Source organism: Pleurodeles waltl, chromosome 1_1 (assembly GCF_031143425.1).
Source record: "Pleurodeles waltl isolate 20211129_DDA chromosome 1_1, aPleWal1.hap1.20221129, whole genome shotgun sequence".
NCBI lineage: Eukaryota > Metazoa > Chordata > Amphibia > Caudata > Salamandridae > Pleurodeles > Pleurodeles waltl.
Window position 1 is genome coordinate 954,502,249 of NC_090436.1, and position 23,452 is coordinate 954,525,700.

General features: G+C 42.6%; 1 protein-coding gene across 2 annotated transcripts in view; it reads right to left on the minus strand.

The window, feature by feature from the left end:
* NFKB1 (nuclear factor kappa B subunit 1) overlaps positions 1-19,318 on the minus strand; it is a 360,666-nt gene extending 341,348 nt beyond the window's left edge. Inside the window, exon 1 of one of the 2 annotated variants that reach the window (XM_069230208.1) lies at positions 18,995-19,318. The gene's annotated coding sequence lies outside the window, so the exon portion shown is untranslated. The remainder of the gene's footprint in view (positions 1-18,994) is intronic. The other variant, XM_069230209.1, reaches the window with a different exon arrangement.
* Between the last annotated feature and the right edge of the window lie 4,134 nt (positions 19,319-23,452).

The following is a 23,452-nucleotide window of genomic DNA, read 5'->3' on the forward strand; positions in this document are numbered from 1 at the left end:
CTAGCCCAGATCAGACTGGAATTTATGCTGGTCAAGCAGTCGCTAGCCCGTCCTGCGGCATATATCAAATGCTGTAACAAACTGAGCTGCGCTCCAAAAGGGTCATTAGCTAATCTAGTCTGGCAGGAAATGATCTTAGAAAGAGGGAATTGCAATTATATAAGGTATCTGGAAAAGAGTAAAAGTCTTTTGAACTTAGGTGAGGTATGGGACCAATCACTCCCCATGCCGGCTTTTAACAAAGCAGTGAACAAATCAAGTAAATTACACAGCTGGCTAGAAGATAGGGAGGTTCTGGCTAAAAGGACGCATGGTTGGTTGATCCTTAACGCATATAAAACGTTTAAAGGTTCACCACTTATGGCTGGCCCCTACTCACGGAAAATCAAGCAACGCTTTCTAAGACTCAGGCTGGGTGAAGTTCCAACGCTAGACCTCATGCTAAAATGGAAGAAGTGGCTGCGAGTAGGCACCCATGAGTGCTGTCTATGTCATCTGGCAGAAGCAAACTTGGTGCATATGGTCTGCATCTGCCCAGCTTTGGCTGTTGAAAGAAGACTTTTACTGAAAAAAAGAATTACATGGTTTAGGGATCAGATCCTGTAGACAAGTACTAACCGAAGCATTCAATCCATGAAATACCATATTGAATATTAGGCTGGTTCAATTTTTTGAAATTTTTTCACACAAAATTTTGTCTCCCGAAACAACCCAGTATAAGGAGGGTGAAAATGGTAACAAAATCCTTCAACTCAGTATGAACACCTCAAAGAATGGAAGGTTCTTAGGTAACATTGCAGGGTACACAGCCAGCGCGGTAACAAAGTCTTGTACCAACAATCGGATTTAAGTAGGGGCAAACCAGATCTGTAGAATGTATTATATTATTTTTATCTCATAACTTTTATTGTAGCATAAATGTCTTATTGCACCAATCTTGTTATGGTAAATTTTATGTTGAAGGATTTTTATGGTTTTAATTAACTAATAAAATAAACTTTCATTCATATTAGTGGAAGTAAGAACACACTTACCACTAGCAATAAGGCCCCCAAGAAATGTTAGGTCCAGTTAAAGTCTCAAAATATTAGCCCCTGGTAGCTTGGAAATGAGCAGGCAGGCTTAACTTAGGAGAAACGCATGTAAAGCATTTAAATACACCAATACAGTAAATAAGTAAGGCACAGCACACAATAAAAATCCCACACCAATTTATAAAAAGGGAAACATTTTTATCTTTAAAATGACACTGAAACGACAAAAATCCAATATAGGGAACTGGAGTTACAAATTTTTAAAGATTAAATTAAAAAAATGTGCTTCTAGTGCTTAGAAATCAATAGCATCAACTGGGGACATCTGGTCAAGCCTGAGCGGGATAAATTCAAAGCTTTAGGCCGACCGCGATGGGGCCCTGCTCGGATACACTGAGAGGGAGACCTCAGTCAAAATTCTACCTTTGCACTTAGAAACTTTTCTAAAACTTTTATCTCTCAACGTTGTGCGTTCCTCTCCAGCAAGCTACTTTTTATGCAATTTCACCGGATTGCTTTTTCATGAGGTCCCAGTCAAATCCTGGAAGTCTGGACCTTCAGAGCTTTCAGTGGACTGAACCTGTAATTCAGGCCAGGTCATGGTTGAGGGTACTTGACTTGACTCTCAACGTCTGGTCAGTCCACTTATGGAGCTTTTTTCCAAAGTTGCTCCAAACTTGTGGAACTTCTTCCTGAAGTTCCTGTTGAGGGTTCAAAGTGTCTAAAACACAAATCCGAGGGCCTAGAAGCTCTTGAGATGGTCCTTGAAAGTTTAGGACTACAATTCCCACAATGCACCTGGCCAAATCCTTAAAAGACCACTAGACACACTCCATACTGGGTACTTTTGTGACATTTGGTGCAGGCAAGCTCTGTTAACCTGTTGCTGAATACTCATTTTGGTTTCACCTACAGGCAGAATTGGGTGTCTATTGCCTAAGACCTATTGTCTACAATAGAATGCATAGAGTGGCTTTTGGATCAGCTCCTTATTCAGGATTAGATGTCTTTCTTGTCTTTATAAATTCTCTGCTCCTTATTTGATGGCTTTGTGTTTTAAAGCAATCTCCCTCTTTTCATTTAATTCCACTTGGCCATTTCCCTTCCCTCCTTCAAAGTATCCTTTCCAAGTCATTTACGGAGTGTTAGCTTCCCAAACATTCTGGTTAGTTGGTAACAGCTGGCTGACTGACAATGGCAGGCAGCTGTTCGTGATTTTATTTATTTTTTTTAAATTAAACTTCTGAATAGCTCCTCTGTAGGTATTTAGTTATTTGTATCCTTTTCCTCCCTATTGTTGTGGTTGCACTGCCTCTGGTTTATTGCTGCTTTACAATGCTTCAGTTTAGATAGTTTGTATCATTCTACTGGTTACTTGAGGAGACTCCGTATTGTTTTATTCTGTACTCCATGAAGTGCATTGCTCTCTGCTTTTCATCCTAGTTTGTCCTTTCTTTTTAATTTTTATCATTCCATAACTTTTTTCCAGAGGGTACCACCCCTACTGTGCTCTCTTGATCTGTCACCATCCCTTTGCTCGTCCATTGCTACATGGTGCACCAATGCCCCTAGATAAACTAATCCCAGTTTTTTATTTTTACTTTTTTTTATTTTTATCAAGGACTCAGCAACTGTAAAATGGTAACAAGAGGCTCTCCCATTTTGAAAAAATGTGCTCCTTAATGGCCATAGTGTGCATGCATTGGGATATACCAGTGGCCACATATACATTTGAAATGTACTTCTCCAACTTTGCCAACCTGAATTGTGAATTGGTTTCACAGCATTTAACCTGTGAATAAAACGTGACTATTTGTGAAACGTTCAGATACTAAAAACAATTTTACTAATAGGGAGTTGGTTGTTTTGGGCCTATACACAAAAGCATGTAAAGGTCCATACAAACGTACTCCTGTTGTACTACTTCATGTAATCCTACATGGTTTTGTGAATTCGCCCTATATGCATTATAAAAAGAAAGCAATTAGCAAATCGGTTACTTCATTAACAGATGACGAAAATGTACCAATGAGTGCAAATTATTTATGGGGAAGCTTAGGTTTAAGTATGCTGCATTTACCGATCCAGACCCCTGCCTTGCAGCTACTAATTGATCCGGGAGCTTCTAAAAAAATCCCTATTGACTTCTGTTGGACAACAAACGTGTAATGCAAAAACATGAACAGCACAGGCTGGGTTTTCTGTTCAACATTCAGAGCAGCAGTGTCCAATTCGAGTCTAAGTGGGCTGGATTTAGAGCACAGTTTTAAGATAACAACTAAGTAAATGAGTTGCAGCTACATTTCTTGTATCAAAAGAATTGATCCTTTCCATTTTAGCTCCATGGCAAGAAATACACCAAAAAAGCTCAGGTTTTTTGTAGTAATAAAACCAATACAAAATTCACCCTCATTTAGATAGATTTTGATCAAGGTCAATATTGCTTGTCAGTGAAACTGTTTTGGAAATGTGCAACTTAAGGATAAGCATGGCACCCAACCCACCCCGACATAATCCTGTTTTATCGACACATCTTTACTTTTATTACTTTTATGATCAACTGAGGCATTATGCCTTCTGGAAAGACTATGGAAGCCACTGGCTTCAATTCAAAAGTCTGCTCTTATCTTTTGCCTCCCTCCTGTAGTCATTGCTCCACCCCATCCTACTCACATAAAAGCAAGAAAAGCCTAGACCACTGTTTCTGCCTGTCTGCTAACAGCCTTTTCTAGCAGAACAGACTCTGAGTTGGTCTAAGAGGTCAGTTCCTTCTCTTCTGGCTGTACACCTTTGATGTGTGGAGAGAAAGAATATCATCCCTACTAAGTGTTCCCTTCCTCTCAAATCTTGTGTATCTGTGGGAGCCTGAACCACACTAATTCACGGAACCCCAAAAAATCAAACAACCCGAAATTACCTCTGATAATTCGGCTCCAGTTCTTTTGATTTTGCGTCAAGAGTCACCGCCCTCCACAACATTAAACGCACCAAATTATAAGAGCAAAATTAAAGAATAACTTGGACAACTCATTAAACAAATTCCAAATCAAAAATAAAGTTTAAAGGCTTATTACAGAAATCTTAATATAAGCGATACAAAGATGTGCAGTAAATTCCATGAAGGTCCTTAAAGTGAAATACAAAATCAGAAATCTTTAAAGTCAAACTAAATAGAAAAAAAACCTCAAAAATCTAAGTATCCGCCTTTTAAAGAAAATCAACAGCAACCTCAAAGGAGAAGAAAAGTCTCAAGACAACCGGCCAGAGTCTCTGGAGGAAAATGAAAAGTCAGTTTTTATACACATTTAACACATAAGCAATTGTCAAAACTGCAGATTCAGCATGACATGATCATTATTAGCTCATATTTGGAAAATCAAAACAAGATCGTAATTAAGTCTCTTTAGCACTAACTCGTTTCTAAAGAGGAAAAATTATTCAGCGAGCTTACCCAACAACAGCAGTCGGGAGATGTAAAACGCAATATGCCAATCTCAAATAAAGGCTCATACATTAGTGTTCTTCTTCAGGCCTGCATCAGAACTTCCAGCAGAAACCCTTCAAAATGATACATCTGAAACATGATGGAACGCTTCATTCACAATAAACGCTCTGCTCTTCAAGTAAAGTTAATATCTACATCACTCTAGATTGTGCTTCCTGGAAACTGTGGGGAGAGAAGCCTTGCAACAGGACACTGACTGGGAGGATGAATGACCAGAAGGAGAATGAGCAAAACACCAGAGGAGAACTACATTAATTGTAATAAAATGGTGTCTCACAAAATGTGGCATAACTACACTATATTAGTAATCACACTTCTAAAGATTACAGTCAAATCGTTCCAGGTGCAGTTTAATTAATTCCTAGATTACAACTATATGCATCACAGAAATCATTAACTCACACAAATTATTTATCACCCAGAAATGCATGTCTTAAAAAGCTTTTATACATCAACCACTCAACTGTGCAGGGTATTTGCACTCTAACTCGGTGGTGTCTTGCCTTTTTGCTCAGGTCTCAGAATCCTCTAGAGAAATAGCGGAATGCTTGGTGGCGCCTTGGCCTCAGGAGTTCATAAACCCAATGCCACCTTTTCTATTGATTCCCAGGGTCATTCACACAATAAGGAAGTTATGGACACGAGTTCTGCTGGTTCTCCTCTTGTCTTCTGGTTAGGTTGGTTTTCGGGGCACCTAGGGGTGGCAGTCGCTCTTGGATGGATACTGCCAATGGTGTCCTATATGGTTCCCTGTCATTTCCTCTCTAACATTGTTGAGTTTGAGGTTGGCGCACTGAAAGCTGAAAAGTTAGGCCTAGTGTAACTGGATCTTTATGGTTTATGTACAAGTGGGTGAAGTCATTGTCTTGCACGTATCTTGGATTTTCTGCTTCTGCTTCTGCAAGGGGTTGGGAGTTGCTACACTTAAAGTACATAGACTGCTGCAAAGGATTTTTGGGTCAATGAGTGGGGATAAAGTGGGTTGTAGGTGCACCTACCCCATGGCCCTTTGCTTTTTAAAGAAAGTTTGTTACTTTGTCCAAATAGGAAGGTGATTTCACTCCTCCGTCCCCCATAAGCTTTAACCCTGGTTCTTGAAGTGCTGCTCTACTTCTCCCACCTGGCTTTTCTTTTTCGCCCAATGTTGTGTTCGCACTTCGCAACCTGTCCAGCTGAGGGTTCTCCTTTTTTGTTGCTCGGTGTGAATGTTTGTAGTGCAGTGTTGTGCTATTGTTGTTTCTCTGTTACTAGGTTCCTGCGATGCACATTTTGCTTCCACCGTTTTGCCATGTTAGATCATTGTGTACAAGTTACTATTTTCCACCTCATCGTTGTTCCTTTATTTGACCAGAGAAGAATGAAAGGCTTAAACGGCCACAAGAACTATAAAAAGTGGGGTTTGGCAGCTTCGCATTTTTTTATTTACATGCAGTACTGTAAAAATTCTTATAAAGGAAAGCTTGGCATCAAAAACATATCACGCGGTGCATGGTGCCCTATCGCTAACATGTTAACTGCAGAACTCAGAGCCATACCTTATGATGCTAACTTTACTATTCACTGTCCTGAGCGAACCTAACTTGGGCAAGCGAGACTCCGACTCTGCAAAAATTGGCAGTTTGCAGACGGGCTACAAGCCAGTAATAACAAGGCTGCTTACAAGTACAGACATTTTCATTTCAGGTGTCGCTGGGCTGGGCAGGAGAAACACGCTTGTTTATCTTTTTAAACCTTCACGTTCCAGTAAATCGCCCAATTTAATTTCCTCTTCCTGCTACAACAATGGAGTCATCAATACTCCCACCAATAGATGACGGGGGTATGACGTATTTTGTCAAGCCATCAGCAATGTTATGTATGCCACAAGGAAGCCATATTCAGAGCGTGGAGGTGAAACATCAAACTCCCCCCGGGCTGCATATAAACGTATTGCTTCATCATGGAACTTCCCATTTTTGCATTTATAGAAAAAAAGTCAGTGGTTCTCGTATAAACTGATGGAAAATTATTCCACGTCTCTTATTAGGATCCTCATGTACCCTCCGTTTCAAACGTTTGGTACTGCTGAAAAGAGCAGCTTCTAGGGACACTTTAAGAGTAGAACGACAAAGACACATCCTGCTTGGTCAGGTGGTACACTCTTCCTCCCACGCTCTTCGGGTAAATCATCCCCAAGACTGACACCACTTATCCGTCTCAAAAACATTTTGTTTTTCACTCTTCCCTTGAATGAGGACACATGTATATCCAGAAGTGTCAAGCTCTCACCCAGCATTTTCCTGATCATATATATGTATGTGGTATTTGTGTAGTGCAGACCTAGCCAAAAGGCTGGAGGGCACCGAACAGGGCCAATTGAAGCATACAGGCAACAACTGCCAGGAGATATAGCTGAATTCTGGGAGCATTGTGATGTAATACACATTAAAGAGGTGTGTATTCAACTCTGTCAGAAAGACATCCTGTGTGGGAAAGGCAGGCAGCATTACAGCCGCTAGGACACATGTTGCAATAACTATTACTGTTAAGTAACCAAGGTATAACCTTATGTTATGTGTTCCTCTTCCGGGTCCTTAGTTTATGAGATATACCTGCCAATCAGGTCAGACTCCTGACAATCCCAAAGCAGATGGGCAATGATACACATAATTTGAAAGTATACAATACATAATAACATCCTCCCAGAATCCAGCATTGCTTCAACATAATTTGTAGCCATAGAGCCGCTCATCTGGAAAATGTAACTGGAGATGAACATATGAGGAGAGAACAATGTAAATTTCAGACATAGAAATCCCTGTGCATTCTGCCTTCCTCAAGTTGGCCTTCCCTGCCTTACCTAAGGCAAGTGAATCAAATCCTACTAACTAGCTGGCACAATTGCTTGCTGTACTCAATTCTTTAGTTTTGTCCTGGAAATCCTCTCTGTCTTGTAGACAGCTCCAAAGGAGGCAATAAATAAGATGTCAGACCCTCTCACTCCGAAAGAAACCTTCACTAGACCCTGATGATCATGCCAACTACTCATCCATCACTCACCCACCATTCACTGGCAAGACAATTGAAAAAGCAGTTCATGTTCAATGCCAAGATCACATCAGTGATAACTATCTCCTGCATGACTACAAGTTTGGCTTCAGATCACACTGCAGTACGGAGATCACTACCTTACACATGGTATGCCTTCTTGACCAAAGATGAAGATGAACCTGCTTCCTGATATTGCTTGACCTCTAAGCTGCATTCGACACAGTCAATCATCCAACCCTCATAAGCACCATGGAGTTTCGAATGGCATTCACCAGAAATGTCCTTCCCTGGTTCTCCTCCTAATTTTCCAACTGACACCAGCTTGTTAACATAGGTACCTCCAGGTCACAAAAGATCCCATCACCTGTGGAGTTCTAAGGATTCTATACTGTCTCCTGTCTTCTTCGACATCTTCATTAAACCTCTTGGTGCTCTACTTATAAATAACAGCATCAAGAGTCACCAATATGCTGATGTTAGGAATGGGGTTTCTGATTAGCTAGAGTATAAACCTCAGTCAGGCAGAACCCAACACTCTATTCAGGGTGAGTAAGTTACACACCAAAGATGAACTGTGCTCATCTCTTGGTAGATTTGCACCGAGCAGTCAGGCTTATCCCCAGAGGTCATGTGTAAAGTGTTTGCGCAACACACTCACACTGGTGACACAATAACTACACCACAAAAAAGACTCCACATCGGGTTATACTTATATTGTATATATATTTCAAAGACCAACAAAAACATACTTCATAAGCACTATGCATAAGATCCCAATTCTGTACATATATCAAAGGCCAAAACAACATCAATATGTACTCTAGAGGTATCACTGTACCTGCATAACAGCACCCAAATGACATATACCAATTATGATTGTGCACATGAAGCAAACCCTGAGGGTACACTCCTTATCCTGATAAGGTAAGATCATACTATCATGGTATGGGTCTGAAAGGTAATAAGTAAGCACATGAAACAACGGTTGGCCCCAAAACATTCAGGTCATGTAATGCAGCAGTTAGGATAGTGGTATGACACATATTTTCAAAATAGCACCAGTATTGAGGAATTTACGAAATATCACAAGGCACCTGTGGGCACAGAAGCGCCTGCTCCTCTGTTAGTGGGTTACTGTAAACTTTGGAAGCCTTATGGCAATGGTTTTATGTTAACATGAAATGTAGGCCGCAGGAGCACCTGTGCATCTACTATAAGTAATATGGTCCCTTCAGTAGGTCTCCAGAATCACAAAGTGGGCTCCTCCATCAATGCCCCAACCCACCAGAAGCACACAAGAATGGGATAGATGTCCCAAGGGGTGCTCTGCCGGGGACGCACACACCACCAGCTTTAGCTGGAAGACCTCCCCCTATATTTCCAGCAAACAGGACGACCCGTCTTGCTGCGGCCTGTGGTCAAACTGGTCAGTGGAGCTGCTCTGTCAGGGCCGGCCTCAGTCTACAATCCAGATGGTGTGAGGGATGCTCAACACTCAGGGGCAGCCACAAGGCTCTCTTGGTCACATTGGCGGAGAGTCTTGAATGCTGCTATGGTGGCGGGTTTCAAGAGCAGGGCCCGCGGTGACAAATCCTCTTGTATCCAGCACCCGGGAAAAGCCTAAGCCCTGCTTTGCTGGCACGCACATGAAGCCAGGCCACAACACTTTGAGGTAGACGCTCTCCTCTTCAGTTGCCTCGGTACAGGATCCTGGGTGCCATGGCAACACGGGGGTGCACTCAGAGGGTTTTCCTTTGGTAGTTGAGTGCTCCGGCTGGTCTCCTCGTGTCAGGCCACCAGAAGGATGACAGAAGTGCTTTACCCGCACTGGAGGGAAAGATTAAGTGCTCAACATGCGCTATGTGCCTAATTCCTAATTTACCGGCACTCCTCTGGGGTAAATGAGCGCTCACCACACGTTGGTATGGACGCGGCATGCAAATGGCTGAAGTCAGCACTTTCTATGTGTTAACTGGAAAGACACAGGGCAGGCTACCAGCCCTTGGAGTACACTTGAATGGGGGCAGTAGAGGTGCAGTAGGCCAGCTCACCAGAGCAAGCAGTGGTGGGTCCTCCTAACTATACAACAGGGCCAGTGAAGTCAAAGTCAGGAAGCAGGAGGCAGCGGGCCAAAAAGCAGAAAAGCAATCCAGCAAGTCCCCTATACCACCCAGCAGCAGCAGGTAGCAGGGCAACAACAGAGGAGTAGTCCAGATGAGGCCTTGTGTAGTCCAGCAGTCCTTTTAACAGTCCCACTTCCACAAGTGCTCTTAAAATCATGAGGTCAGAGCCTATGTACTTATACTCCAAAATGCCTTTGTTCAGGGGGTAACTTCAAAGAATCCCTCTCAAGTGAAGCACAACACCCTTTCAACCCAGCCTTGTTTCCAGACATCAGTAGGGGATTTTCAGCCCATTGTGTGAGGGCAGGATACAGTCTGTTGACAGGTAAGGTGTGAACGACCCTTCCTCTCCCCAGCCCAGGAAGGCTATCAGTATGCAGATGCCTCTTCTGTCACACCAGCCTCTCCTGTGTGATGGCTGTCTGGAAAGTATGCACAAAGTGGAGCTGTCGCTGTGCCCCAGAGAGGGATTGGAGTCAGGCTGCAAAGCACTACAGTTATACGCACAGAGAAATGCCCACTTTTTAAAAATGGCATTTCTAAAATAGTAATATGACATCCGACTACACCAGTAAGCAGGATTTCGCACTACCATTCCAAATACGCCAAACATTTAAACGCTACTCCTCACAGATCAGAAATTACCACTTAGACATATATAAGGGAATTCCCAATGCCATCCTATGAGAGAAGCAGCACTCACAGTAGTGAAAAATGAAACAGGTTGTTTGTCACTATTAAGACATGCAAAAACGGAAAGATGTATGCCCTACCTTTTACATACACAACACCCTCCCCATAGGGCTATCTAGGGCCTACCTTAGCGGTGACTTGGGTGTAGTAAAAAGGGAGTTTAGGCCTTGGCAATTAGTTTGAATTGCCAGGACAATGTGGCAGTAAACTGTGCATGTAGGCCCTGCAGTGGCAGGTCTGAGACAAGTTTGGAAGGCTACTTCTGTGGGTGATGCACTTAGCGCTGCAGGCCCACTAGTAGCATTTAATTTACAGGCCCTGGGTACATGGTATACCACTTTACAAGGGACTTACAGGTAAATTAAATATGCCAATTGCATGTAAGACAATTATACCAAGTTTAAGGGGAGAGAGCACATGCACTTTAGCACTGGTTAGCAGCGAGAAAATGCCAAGAGTCCTAAAGCCAACAAAAAGAGTGTTAGACAAATAGGAGAAAGGCAAAAGGTTTGGGGATAACGATGCAGAAAGGGCCATTTCTAATAGCTGATGATTGGCTACTCTACTTCAAATTAATAGCTGTTTCAAGCACTGCTGCCACATCATCTCATCCAGACCTGGATATCTAGAGCCTACCAGAAGCTCACCCCAACCAAGAGTTCCAGTTATTTGCCAAGAACAACAACCAGGAGTCAGTACAAATGTGGCTCGAACATGAACCTTGGCATCTTCAAACCCCAGCTTTTACCAAATGCAATTCACTTTGGATTCAATCTGGACACAAACTTCACTTTCAAGGAACACATTCCTAAAACAAACAAGGAAGGACTGGTACTAGCTCTCCTTCTAAACAAAGTATAAGCCTTTGTTGCAGAAAGAGTGTTCAGAACTGCTTTTCAAGCCCTTGTACTCTAGCATCTAGATGGTCAAAATTTCCTAATCTATGGCCTCCTAGGCTCCACGGTAGCACCTCGTAGAGGTATTCTACACACTGCTGAGCATTTCATTCAAGGTCTGAAGAAATATGGTCACATTGCCACCATTCTAATGGAACTCCATTGGCTGTCCTTGGCTGCCTGCACCATCTTCAAAACCAAATGCATCAGTTACAAAGCCTCCCACTTGTCTTGAAGAGAAGCTCCTGATCTCTGACGGTTCTCGGCACAGTCACAGTTAGGACACCATCAGGGAGCAGGCTAAGAAGTGCAAAAAAGTAACAACAAAAAAAAAGACTGCAGGCTTTTTGCATTCGCACACATAAGATACAGAACAAATACACCTGTATTTATCAGGACCGCCCCAATGCTACTCCTCACCTCTTTAAAGAACACTATATCACAATAAATTAACTTTCTACAACTCATCTTTCTGTCCTATAATTTGCTGCCTTTATGCTTGTCTCTGACCATGTACAGTGCTCATCCATCTTTAGCCTACTTTCACACTATACAAATATAATATACATACATGCCCACAATGGCGCTATCCACTCCTAGATAAATGCAAATTACCCAGACTGTGTCAGGTACATATGGTTCATAGGGGAAATGGGTAATAAGTCTTCATTTTCTGAATAAGGGGCTATTGGAATATTAGAAAGCTATGTCATTATACACATGGAAATCTGACAGTTCTCTACGCAAAATCTCTGAACCATTATATTGCCAGCCAAATGTGTTAGTGAATTGGTTGAGCAATTCTATTGTGAGGAAGAGGTCTTGGGAAACTGAAAAAATTCTGGCTTAGAATTTCTTCCCATACACTGTCCAACACAGAAATGCGCCTGAACGTCAGGGACATGAGATGATATTCCACCCATAGGCAATAGCAATTCATCATGTCTGTTGGATTCCTGGTGACCTCCATCTCCCATAATTTAGTAAAACTCACAAACAGTACATTTCCTGTTCTGGCAATACTGCAGTTAGTCCAGGGCTAGAAGAATGAATCCCCCAAAATGGATGATAAATCACTGGCTACCTGTACCACTTCAAAGAAAAATGGCCTCATCTGACATCTGCCTGCCATTGACTAAACTCTTGTGTAACAACACTCCTCAAAAGTTCTCTTGATGGAGTCCATGATGATGACTTGTGGAACAAGATGATCCAAGCTGTTGTACTTAGCGAGGCTGGTCTTGTTCAGTCATTGAAAGGATGCTCTTGGTTGGGCTGTATAGAAAGGAGACAATCCACGTATCTATGATGTTAGACACCAGTAATTTAGGGTATTATGGGCTAGAAAACGTAGATGTAACCCTGTACAGTAAAGCATAAAGGCTGATAATGACATACCCACCTCCAACTCAAGCCAGTGATGAATAGGGTCAGTTTGACATCTCCAAAAGAGCTTAGAGATGAAGCTGATACTTGTGCAGTCTATGGCAAGGAAGTTTTCTTTGGGTGCTATGGAACAGTGTGCTAATGAACCTGAACATTTGGAACAAAACCAGATTCAGCTTCATCTACGTCACCCACACATGAGATCCCTGATGTCTGCATACCGCGTGTCCAGTCTTTTTATAAGAACCAGCATAGATGAGACAGTTGTTCATATGAGATGAACCCGGATGTCTTCTGCATATAACTTTCCTACCACTCGCTTCCAGCTGTAAAATGTAGAAATCGTAGATGTTGATGTGCTACTGGAATGTTCTAGTAAGCGTCTTGGGAGCCTCTGGAAGGCAACTAATCACTTAGACCACCAGAGACGTATTTGCCTGCACACCCTCCATCTTGTATAAATGGGGATTGTGCAAATATGTTTACAGTCTTGAGTAGAAATGTTCTCCTATTTCTACAAACTTACACTACTGCCCTCTTCTGCAGCATCAGTTGAGCTAATGCTGCAAGGACAAGTTACTTCATCAGACAGCCGGGCAGCAGTCTGCAATACTCCAAATCTCCAAAGGCAAAATGGAAACTCTATTTAATATGTACATTGAATGGTGTCCAGCACTCAACTGCCTTAGACTTCAAAGATAGATTTGTCCCCCAACATGACGCCCCAGCATTATGGAGCTCCAGCATTATCTCTTGGCCCAAAGTAGTGTAAAAATCTCGAAGACTGTTGACATTGGGATGCTGGAGTTTGACCGTGTTTTCTGGATGTCAATGGAATACTTAGACTGCAAGACCCTACCACTTAATGACCTGAACTGTTGTGACACTAGTGGGCAAGGTGAAGTACTGCAGGCACTTAACTAACAACCCACCAAATATAAAGTTACTCGGAAGAGGCAAAATGAAAGTTTTCTGTCCTCCATGTCCTCCTTCTTCACCAATTAAGCCAACTGCACGTGAATTACATTTGACACCTACAGGGAAGACAGAGGAGAGGCGATATCTGGGCTTATTCAATATTGAGAGTACAAAACCAGTAATGATGTACTGCACTTATACTTATAGTTGCCACTAGTATCACCATTCTTAGGGTATCACACAAAATATATATCAGTAGTTGAACTTTCTTCTCCATCATGGTCAGTGGGCTAAAGACAACCACCACTGTTTCAACAGTCTTTCTTTACTGCTGGATTGGTTTTAAGCAATACTAGGACATAAATATTGAAAAACAATTATAATCAAGATATTCAAAGAAGCCTACAGATGCTACACCTGCTTGCTAACTGGGTTAGTTGGGGCTGCTACTGCCATTCTTAGAGTCTACTCCAAGTAGACAGGATCAAATGTCCTCTTATAGAAAAAGTTAGACCTCCACAAATTGTCACAAAGGTTACAGCCTGGTTAGCTGTGTCTGGTTCTCTCCATTCTTTGAACACAGTATTACAAATGAAAGCTTGGACCTCAAGACCTGGGAAACTAAGGTCTTGAGCTGCAGGCAACCTCCTGCGATCTTAGATGTCAAGGTCCTCGAAAACCAAATTTTCACTCATATGATTTAGTAACTTTTCTAGTGTGTACTTCTGGACATATTGTATCGTCTACCACCACAGTTCAAACTCCTCAAGTTCATATTTCGTGAACTCTTACCTAGAATTTGACACTGGCTGTGGAGTCTCTTGTTATGTTATGCTGATGGTTAGTTGGAGGGTAAGAAGCAGATGATTTTTTTGCATTGCTAAAACTATTTCAGACAAGAATGCTGAGGATGAAATCAGGTAGAGAAAAAAAGAGATTTGAGACAGTGAATATCTAAGTGTTTAAGAGTCTCCTAACCCCAATGAGATTGATTTTTGTAAGAAACTGAAATGATAGAAAATTCTACATTTTAGCAGCAGCCACTGAGAATGCCTCGTTGTTGAGCAAAACATAATTTTTGGCACCATAAACAGCACAAGATTTGCAAATCTCAATACACGACGTAGAGAGTTAAAAAACGAATTTGGATAACAGGCAAGCTACTAATTTTTCATACACTGCCTTACAAAATAATCAAAGATTTATGAACAAATACCTTGCTGTCCCTTTGCCAGTGAAGGCACGCAGAGTAGGTAAATATAATCAATACGAGAAATACCTACTACTAGTTGTGCCGCGGTTGTACGACACTAAATACCAGCACATTATTGATGTTTCCTAGTTTAGCCAGGCACATGGAATTACTTTAATTTATTCACGAGTGAATAAATATGTTTACCACGGAAATGTGTAGCTAAGGTCATATACTTTTTAGCACCTAGAGCCGAAAAAAAGCTTGTACTTGCTACTTTGGCAAAATGAACTTCAAAAAATTCTGGATGCCAATGTTTTTCATAAATTTAGGAGTAGGACATTGGCCCTTAACTGCAAGCCAATTGTTGACCCAAGGCGTGACGATTGTTGATGTCAATAGACCCTTGGTGTCATTGGGATTTAACTTTAAAAAGTTAGAGGACATCAGCAATTCGAGCAGTGTCAAACATGCAGAAAATGAATTGGTATGTGACTTTGTCCTTGCATGCCCACCACCGGCCAAGCGTTCTTAATTTCCCATTCGCAGTGGCCACTTTTCGTTACTTTGCTTCGGCAGCCCAGGCATTACTCTCCTGCAGTGCTTCCCTGACAGACCTGCGACTTGGGTGCCCTGGCAGCTCTGGGAATCATGAATTAATATTTATTTCTGAATCTATATTTGTATGCGTATTTTAAAACGGATTACTTTGAATCCATGTTTATGCCTGCTGAGTATCAAGGTCAGCCTAAGCAGAGACAACTTTCTAAACTGTCCAATCCAGCAGTTTCCATAAAATTGCCCCTGACATGGTCCATCCACTTCAGAAATTAACTCAGAGTCGCCAAATGGCAAGTTTCAAACCTTCTAGTACATTGTCAGTTTAGGCAACAGAAAGCCAAGATGTGAAAATATTGGACCACGGTACAAATGCTACCCGTTATGTATTTGTGTATTACCTAATAAGGTTCGGATAGTTAACTATTTTGAAAAAAAAACTTTTTTTCTAGCTGCAGCTACAAATGTGCATTGATTACAAGTAGACTATTTACGTTTCGCTTTCATTAATAAATCGTTGATAAAACAATAGGCATGGTGAAAGATTACGTGATTGTGTGGCTGAAGCGTTTACTAAATATTGATATACTGTATTTGCCATATAATTCGTCCCATAATTTGAAAAACTAACACGTCACCAAAAAAATGTTGCTTAGCTAAAGCAGGTGAAATTATGACCACCAAAGTACAACATAAATTGCATTTTTTGCCACATAATTATGAAAACCTTGCCACAACATTTGGACCTCCATTCCAAGTACCCCAATCATAATGGCTTAGACAAAGTTAAAACTTTGCCCAGTGGTTAGGGGGCTGTCATTACAACGATAAAAATCTGTAATGCACAAGGAACCATAAAATATTTACCATATTTCACAGTTCACTGTAAATAAATACGTTTTTATTCCTCTGCAATTGGTGCAATCAAAGCACTCGTACATGTTCGAAATTCCGAAAGTCAGAGGCTAAAAAGAAGACATTTGACAATCCAGCGAGCTTGCAGTATTAGCTTCCATTGGAACAATATACAGTAAGCAGGGCAGGGTGCGCTAATTAGTAGGTGTGCAGATACAGAATGTGAATGCTCAGAAGGGGAACTTATCTGCAAACTGCATATGAATTCACTAAGTGTCGAGTTTGCAATCTGGCATTTTGCGCTACTTATTTGAGAGATTTACAGAATGGGTTAAAAGACGTAAATTGCAGAAGGAAACACCGGCCATATATAATTAGCCCGGTCACTGGTGAATCCATTTTGGGCGCAAATGGGGGGTGGGAGGTGCAACCAAAATAGGATTAGCTCTTAGTTAGATTCATCGAATATTACAAGGCTTGCACAGTGGCTCGAGACAAAAGAGAACCAGCCAGAGAAGGTGGCTGTCACTTGAGAATGACCAGCAGTGGACTTATATGAATAGGGTGATCCTGGATGTATCCTGCCCAAAAGGAGTGCAGTGCACTTTTTGATAGTAGTAAATGATGTCTGTTGAAGGTGGTTGTAGGGGGCCGAATAAAGTTCAGAGAGGGATGAAGTTAGTGCTTAATTTGTGCTTGCTGTTTCCGGGGCGGAGCACCGGCACTTATTTTTGAGGGCCGGCGCTTATTTTTTGCCTCAAGCCTTTAATGCGAGCAAAAGACATATATGAGAAAGACGATGGAAGAGAAAAACGAAAAAGCGTCACAATGGGAGAAAGCAGAAAGCAGCAGGAGTGGGCTGAAGGGGCAGGGAGTGACTTTAAATGGATTGAAGTGGCCCGAGATGGCTTCAGGATTACACTGCCTCAGTATTCCGTGTTCGCACATTTAAGTGCAGCAGCCGCGTGTTTAACAGGAGGGTTTCTGGCACCGGCACGTTTTTGTTTACAAATTAAGCACTGGATAAAGTGGTAATTATTTAGTAAGAGTCAAATGAAAGAACCGCAACAATAACTACTTCTGTGAATACTGCTAAATATGTTCACACATACTAGATTATAATAGTTTTTTGTATCGAACACCTCAGCAAATCACCAGTTGTGTACAAACAGATTAAAACACATTATACATTTATAAACTTTACTTCTCCATGTTACGCCTTAACCAAAATTCTTAAACGTTTTCTTTAGTCGCCTATAACCAACAAGTTTACAGGGCAGACCTCACAGGGCCAGGGAGGTAAATGACAGCCTTTACTTGTGCATCCGTAAGTACGTATTGTTTGATGCCTGCGGTCTGCATAACCACGAAAGTAAGAATCCTATTAAAAATAAATAATTTCTCAATTTTGTAACAAAGTGCTGCCAGGCTGCGTTGAAGGCAGTTTCCAAGAAAGATCCGGCTGTATTCTAAACGTGCGACAACGTGCCTTATTTAGGAAAGGAACAATGCCCATATTTTAAACAGACAAAAAATGTATCACACGTTCAAGACTGCACATTCACACATAATCCCACAGAGAACTGGTCATGATAGCCTGACGTGCACTTCCTCGTAGGTAAAAACATACGTAAATACTGTCAGACGTTCAGGACAGGTAGGGGCGATCGCTGCTCACAGATGCAGTCTATGCAGCCGGACTCGTTGGTCTCAGAAGGAAGGGGCACGTGAGAGGTGTGTGGGAATAAAATGTACTGTGACCGGTGGTGGAAAGCGGGGACTTTCTGATAAACCAAGGGCACTTCGTCACCCTAAGGCAGTGGTCTCCAAACTTTTTAATGTCGCGCCCCCCGAGTTGAAAAATAAAAATCATTGGCCCCTTCCCCTCAGAATTTTTCACAATTATTTAATAAAGATGGCAATGTTTAAATATGTCTAAACATATTTAAACATTAAAGTACTGTTACCTTTTTTAAAACTGCAATAACGTGCTTCTGCTTCAAAGGCCTGTTATCTGCATAATATTTCTTTTGGCCAGTGCGCCCCCACTGGGATCACTTGAGGCCGCTCTAGGGGGGCCCGCCCCCCAGTTTGAAGACCTCTGCCCTAAGGGGTCCTCAAACTTTTAATGCTATAACATTGTTTTCTCGTAGTTATTCTGTAAAACTGGCAGCTCTGAGCACATTTAGTAACTCAAACATTGTAGTCATGTCCTGTTATGTTCATGATTGCCAACATGCTAGTGACAGCACGGACTCCCTAAAAGTGTAGAAGTGTCTATCCTTAGCGCGCTTCTTTATCTAGAAAGTGTTGAGGGCCTTGAGTGGTATTTGGAGCCATTCTTTCCCTCGCTTACAGACCTTTCTCATAGCAGGACAGGAGTGAAAAATGCATTAAATGTTCTTTACAACTAGCAATTACTTCTCGTTAGACCCTCGCTCCCCGCCAAACACACTGTGGTCCATAGAACATAAAGCATCAGTGTTGGCGAGCGCTCAGGGGAGGCTTCAGCAGCAGGTCGAGGTGAAGTAAACCGCGGCAGTTTAGAAAAGCAACACTCGTGCAGTACGCGCTTTGGTCCCTGCGACACCTCCGAGTCCTACACCCCGCAGGGCCCTCTCCTTTCACACAAGAATCCTCGCCATGCAGTCCGGGCACGCAGCGGCGGAGGCGGACTGAAGCCCAGCGCCGTCAAATGAGGAAGTGCGGGGGCCACTCTGGCCGTGAACTCGGCTGAAGTGGTGCGCACACTGCACGCACACAGCACACACAGACGAGGAGCCCCGAAGCCACCAAACACTCACCGTGCGGTGTGTTCGCACTGCCCGTTCAGTGCCGCCGGCCTCCGAGGTGGTCCGGGCGAGGGTTCAGCGATGAGCGCCCCCCAAGAGGAGAATCAGGGGTGGGGGCAGCGCGCTGCTGGTAACGTCGGGGAGCTGTCAGCAGCTGTGCAGTCACATGTCCTGCGCCACTGGCCAGGTGAGGGGCGCCCCGGGGTGGGGGCACTTCAGCCAGCCCCTACACCAGGTTTGGGCACACAAGCGGGGTACTGTGGTTGGGTATTCGGAGCAGATCTGGCCGCCCCTATCTCCTGCTGCCGCTGCTCAGTGAGAGGCGGCCCATGCACCGAGACTCGCAGTCGGTCTTACTTCCTGGCTGGAAATTCCCTCTGACGTAACGAGGGGCAGGGAGAAACGGAAAGTGACGGCAGAGGAAAACTGTAGGATGGAGGAGATGCGAAGTAGGGGCAAAAGGGGAAGGGGAGGGGAAGGAAGAAGAAAGGAGTGAAAAAGAGAAACAGCCAGGCAGGAGTGGCAAGCGACTCAAGCAAATTAGGGAAGATAATCGAGAGAAGAGTGAAAGATAAGCGATCGGCAGAGGGCAGAGGAAGCGTAGAAATAAGTGATGGAAGAAATTACACAAGCATTGGCAAAGCCAGTAGGTCTCACCTGGGCAGAATCCGTTGGCTTCGTTAGTGTTTGTTAGTGGTGTGTTCTATAGAATGTTCTGTCATTCTACAGTATGCTATGGTATGACCTGTCATTCTGCAGTATGCAAGGTGGAGGGAGCTAAGAAGCAGCAAAGATAGAGCGAAAGATGAAGGCTGTTAAAAAGTGTGATTAGTTAATACGAAACACACAATGAAGAGGCCCAAAAAAGAGAAGGGGAAACGGTGAACAATAGTTATAAGAATAGAAGAAAACAAGCAAGAGCAGAAAAATAGAAGAAAACAGCTGTACATTTTTATTTCATCAAGCTTTTGTACAGCACAGTCTTTACTATTGACGTCGTGGAGCTGTTCTTAACCTTATGCGACTGATGGACATCGAGCAGTGTAATTCCAATACAAATTTTGGTGGTCTCTGCTGGATCAGTCTCAATTAAAGCATTGTAAATGACAATTTAAATGATAGCCAAGTAGAACCTAGTTGGTCCTACAAAAATAACAGACATTAATCAACAAGTTCTTTTCAGAATTTAGTTATTCAGAACTCAACTTGAGTAGTCAAATTCTCTTAATTGATGAATCAGAGTGCAACGTTCATTTAAAGTGCAGGAATCAGGCCAATACCTCATTAAAGTTCAGAGCAGCAAAGTACAAAGTCGAAAATAGAAAAGAGATCAGACACAGATTCACCGCCAACGGTCATTGGGGAAAAGCTTCTTGTTCTTTTATGAGGTTCTCAACAGTGCTTTAAATGGTCTGGTTCTGAGTACCAGCACTTTTTTTTTATTTTGAGAGGTAGAGTACCTGCACTTCCCAAGCAAACCATAATACTTTTATTTGGGGAGTATTGGCACTTCTCAGAAACAAGCAGGTACTCTAGTACAGAGTACCTGCACTTCTAATTTTCCATTTCAAGCACTGGCTCTGAACAAAGGAACACTGTTATAAAGTTCTGAACAAAGGAGTCCATATGTTTACTACCGTTGTACATGGTTCACGTTGAATACGCCTTTCAGAATCGAGCAGAGAGAACTAGTGGCATCTAAATACATTCAGAAAGCATGCATGATACTACAACATGGAGCTTCTCTCTAACACCACCTGTGCTGGAATAAATATTATTACAGTGTGTGTAATTGTTCTGAGACATCTAGGAACAACCATGAATTAGTATAACTTTAAGTTGGAACAGCCTGCGAAGACAACTACCCTTGTCTGAAAAACACGCTCACATTCTATTCTATTGAGGCATGAAAATACAAGTTAATCCGTGAAGTGCAGTGAAACATCACAAGAAAAAGTCTGAGTTCTAAAATCTACGTAAGCCAAAGTTTGAGGTTTCAGTCGCGAAAAGCATGCAATTTCATTAAAAAACAGGTCAAACGAGGTTGTCATGGTGCTCTACCTATTAGAACACAGGTTTACCAGATCGGTAGAAATTCTATTGATATATCTGAGAAACAAGTTTGAGTTTAGTAGAGTTTGCATACATTGGCGATCTATGTATAAGAAAGCAGGCCATGATAGTACCTATAGTACCTATATTGTTACAAAGCAAAGTAAGAAAATATGCTACTTGTGGACAAACCTTTGAAGCAAATCGCGTTTATCTGTATCTTGCTATGAGGCATCCAAAATGTCATTATTTGTGAGAGCCTAGAAAATATAAAGGGGGCAGCCAGGCATATATATTTTGCAAAGGAGTTTCAGATTGTTGGGACTTTGCTCTTAAAGACATGCTTCAAGGTGGAACATTTATTGTATTTGGGCAGATCAATGCGTAGAAAGGTCCTCCCTGCTCAGTCGTTGTTGACAAGGGAGAACCATCTAGGCCTAAACACCAGAGAAACACTGAGGCAAGAGATGAGCAGACCCACCCCTGCTATTTTGAATGTGAATGAGACCATTTGTGGGCTACAAGCAGATTGAGGAAGAACCGTCGCCAACCTAGCAAGACAGAGGGAACTAGGAGCCTTTGACAGACCAAGTCGCTGTTGTTTCCCTACTCTGAAGGAGGGGCCCCCTGTCCCAGATGGACTGTTTGACAGACCCACAGTTTGTAGCGAATTCACAATTTGCGATTTTCCTGCAAAATCCATCATGCTCACGATGCCCTCGATTTATATTAAGAAGCGTCTAAAAAAAGAAACCTTCAAAACAGTGCTCTTTTTCCTGTTTCTTTTATCAGAAATGCACGGGTATTGGCTTTCCGCACAGATCACTTCATAACGTGCCTGTGCGTGCCTCGATGGAGCCGCAGAAGAGTGGTATTCACTGTATGTAAATGTCATCTGCTCCTTCCTACCCCGTCTCTCTCAAGCTACATCCAATACACAGCCCAGCCAAGTACCACGCATCGAGGGTTAGGGTAACGCAAAACAATGCTTTTCCCCGCATCACTACACTAGTATTCAATATCACGCATAAATTATTAGATCTGATATGCCTGGAGGCGCTCTGTTCATTAATGTGGCCCAGAGCAACATGAGCTGGGTGCGCAAACTGTCAAATTCCACAGTCAGAGACCGCCCAGGGTCGAGCAGGGGCTAAGGTAGCCATGGATACCAGGACCACTTGCAAGTGCTGCTGCACCCTTCCCTTCATCCCTCCCTCTTTGTAACACGGCTCAGGTACTTCACAGAACTCGCAATCAAGCAGCCATTATGCAGCCACCCTGTCAAACACAACGATGTTATAAAGTTTGCAGTTCTTCAGCGTCGCATCATCACAGCAGTGACGTGGCTGTAGGATGATGCTTTAAAGTAAGTAATGACATACCTTTTAGTCACCGAGTCACTCGGCAACAGACTGCTCAAACTGTCAGCGCATGCAGCATTTACAATGTAATAAGTTACAGCCGAGTCCGTGGCAAACTTAACGAAATAGGTATCTTTTTCCCTAGATATTGAAAATCCGGCAGATTTGTTTCCCTTTTTTAGCATAGTGCGCTCGGGACGGTGCGCCTTTGTGCTGATTTAAACTATAGTGTTTCTTCTACTCCAGAATGGTGAGCAATACCCCGTCTGCAGTGCTCCTCTTGTCCGGTTCGATTATTGTGTGTTGCATTTCAGCACCCCGTCTTCCAGTGCACCCACTATCCTTTCAGGTCGGGTATCAAAGTAAAGGTTTTTTTTTTACATTGGTGAACTACTTGAAGAGCTTTGCAATTACTTCCACACTCCTCGGCCATAACTCTGCACAGAAGTGGGTAATTTTTGTAACGTATCTCATTACACGGACAGAACTGAAGTGTCACACATAGGCATTAAAACGTCTCGCATAAAGGACACTGATACTTTGCCAAGTCACACATAAGCAAGATGGAAACTTGGCAGGTATGGACACAGCGCCAGGTAAAGTCCTTCCCTGTTTCTTTTGTTTTTGTGCAATGCCACCGCCTTATCATTATTTTCATCGTAGCTCTGTCTGTAGAGGAGTAGATGGGAAGATTCTTTGTGGTAAACTATTTGTATGCTTACCACTGACTTTACGACCTAGCTAATAAATTACCTTTGTTCAAATGCATTAAATTTTTCAAATTGACAGGCGTTGCTGGACAGTTGAGTGAACAACGCAGCATGCCTACGAGCATGTTCAAAACCCTTTGCCTGTTCTATACCTGTTTTAGTGCATTCAGCGCCAGCAGTACACCTTCCCGCCTTGAGCCAGGCTTTGTTAACCAATGACTTTCTCTCAGCTGTGACGTAGACCTTGCACCACATGAATGACTATATGCCTGCTCCCATATGTGTCAGGATCAGGTACTGATGCTGCTAGCTATTTGCACTCTTGGAGAATTCAAGGCGTATTATTC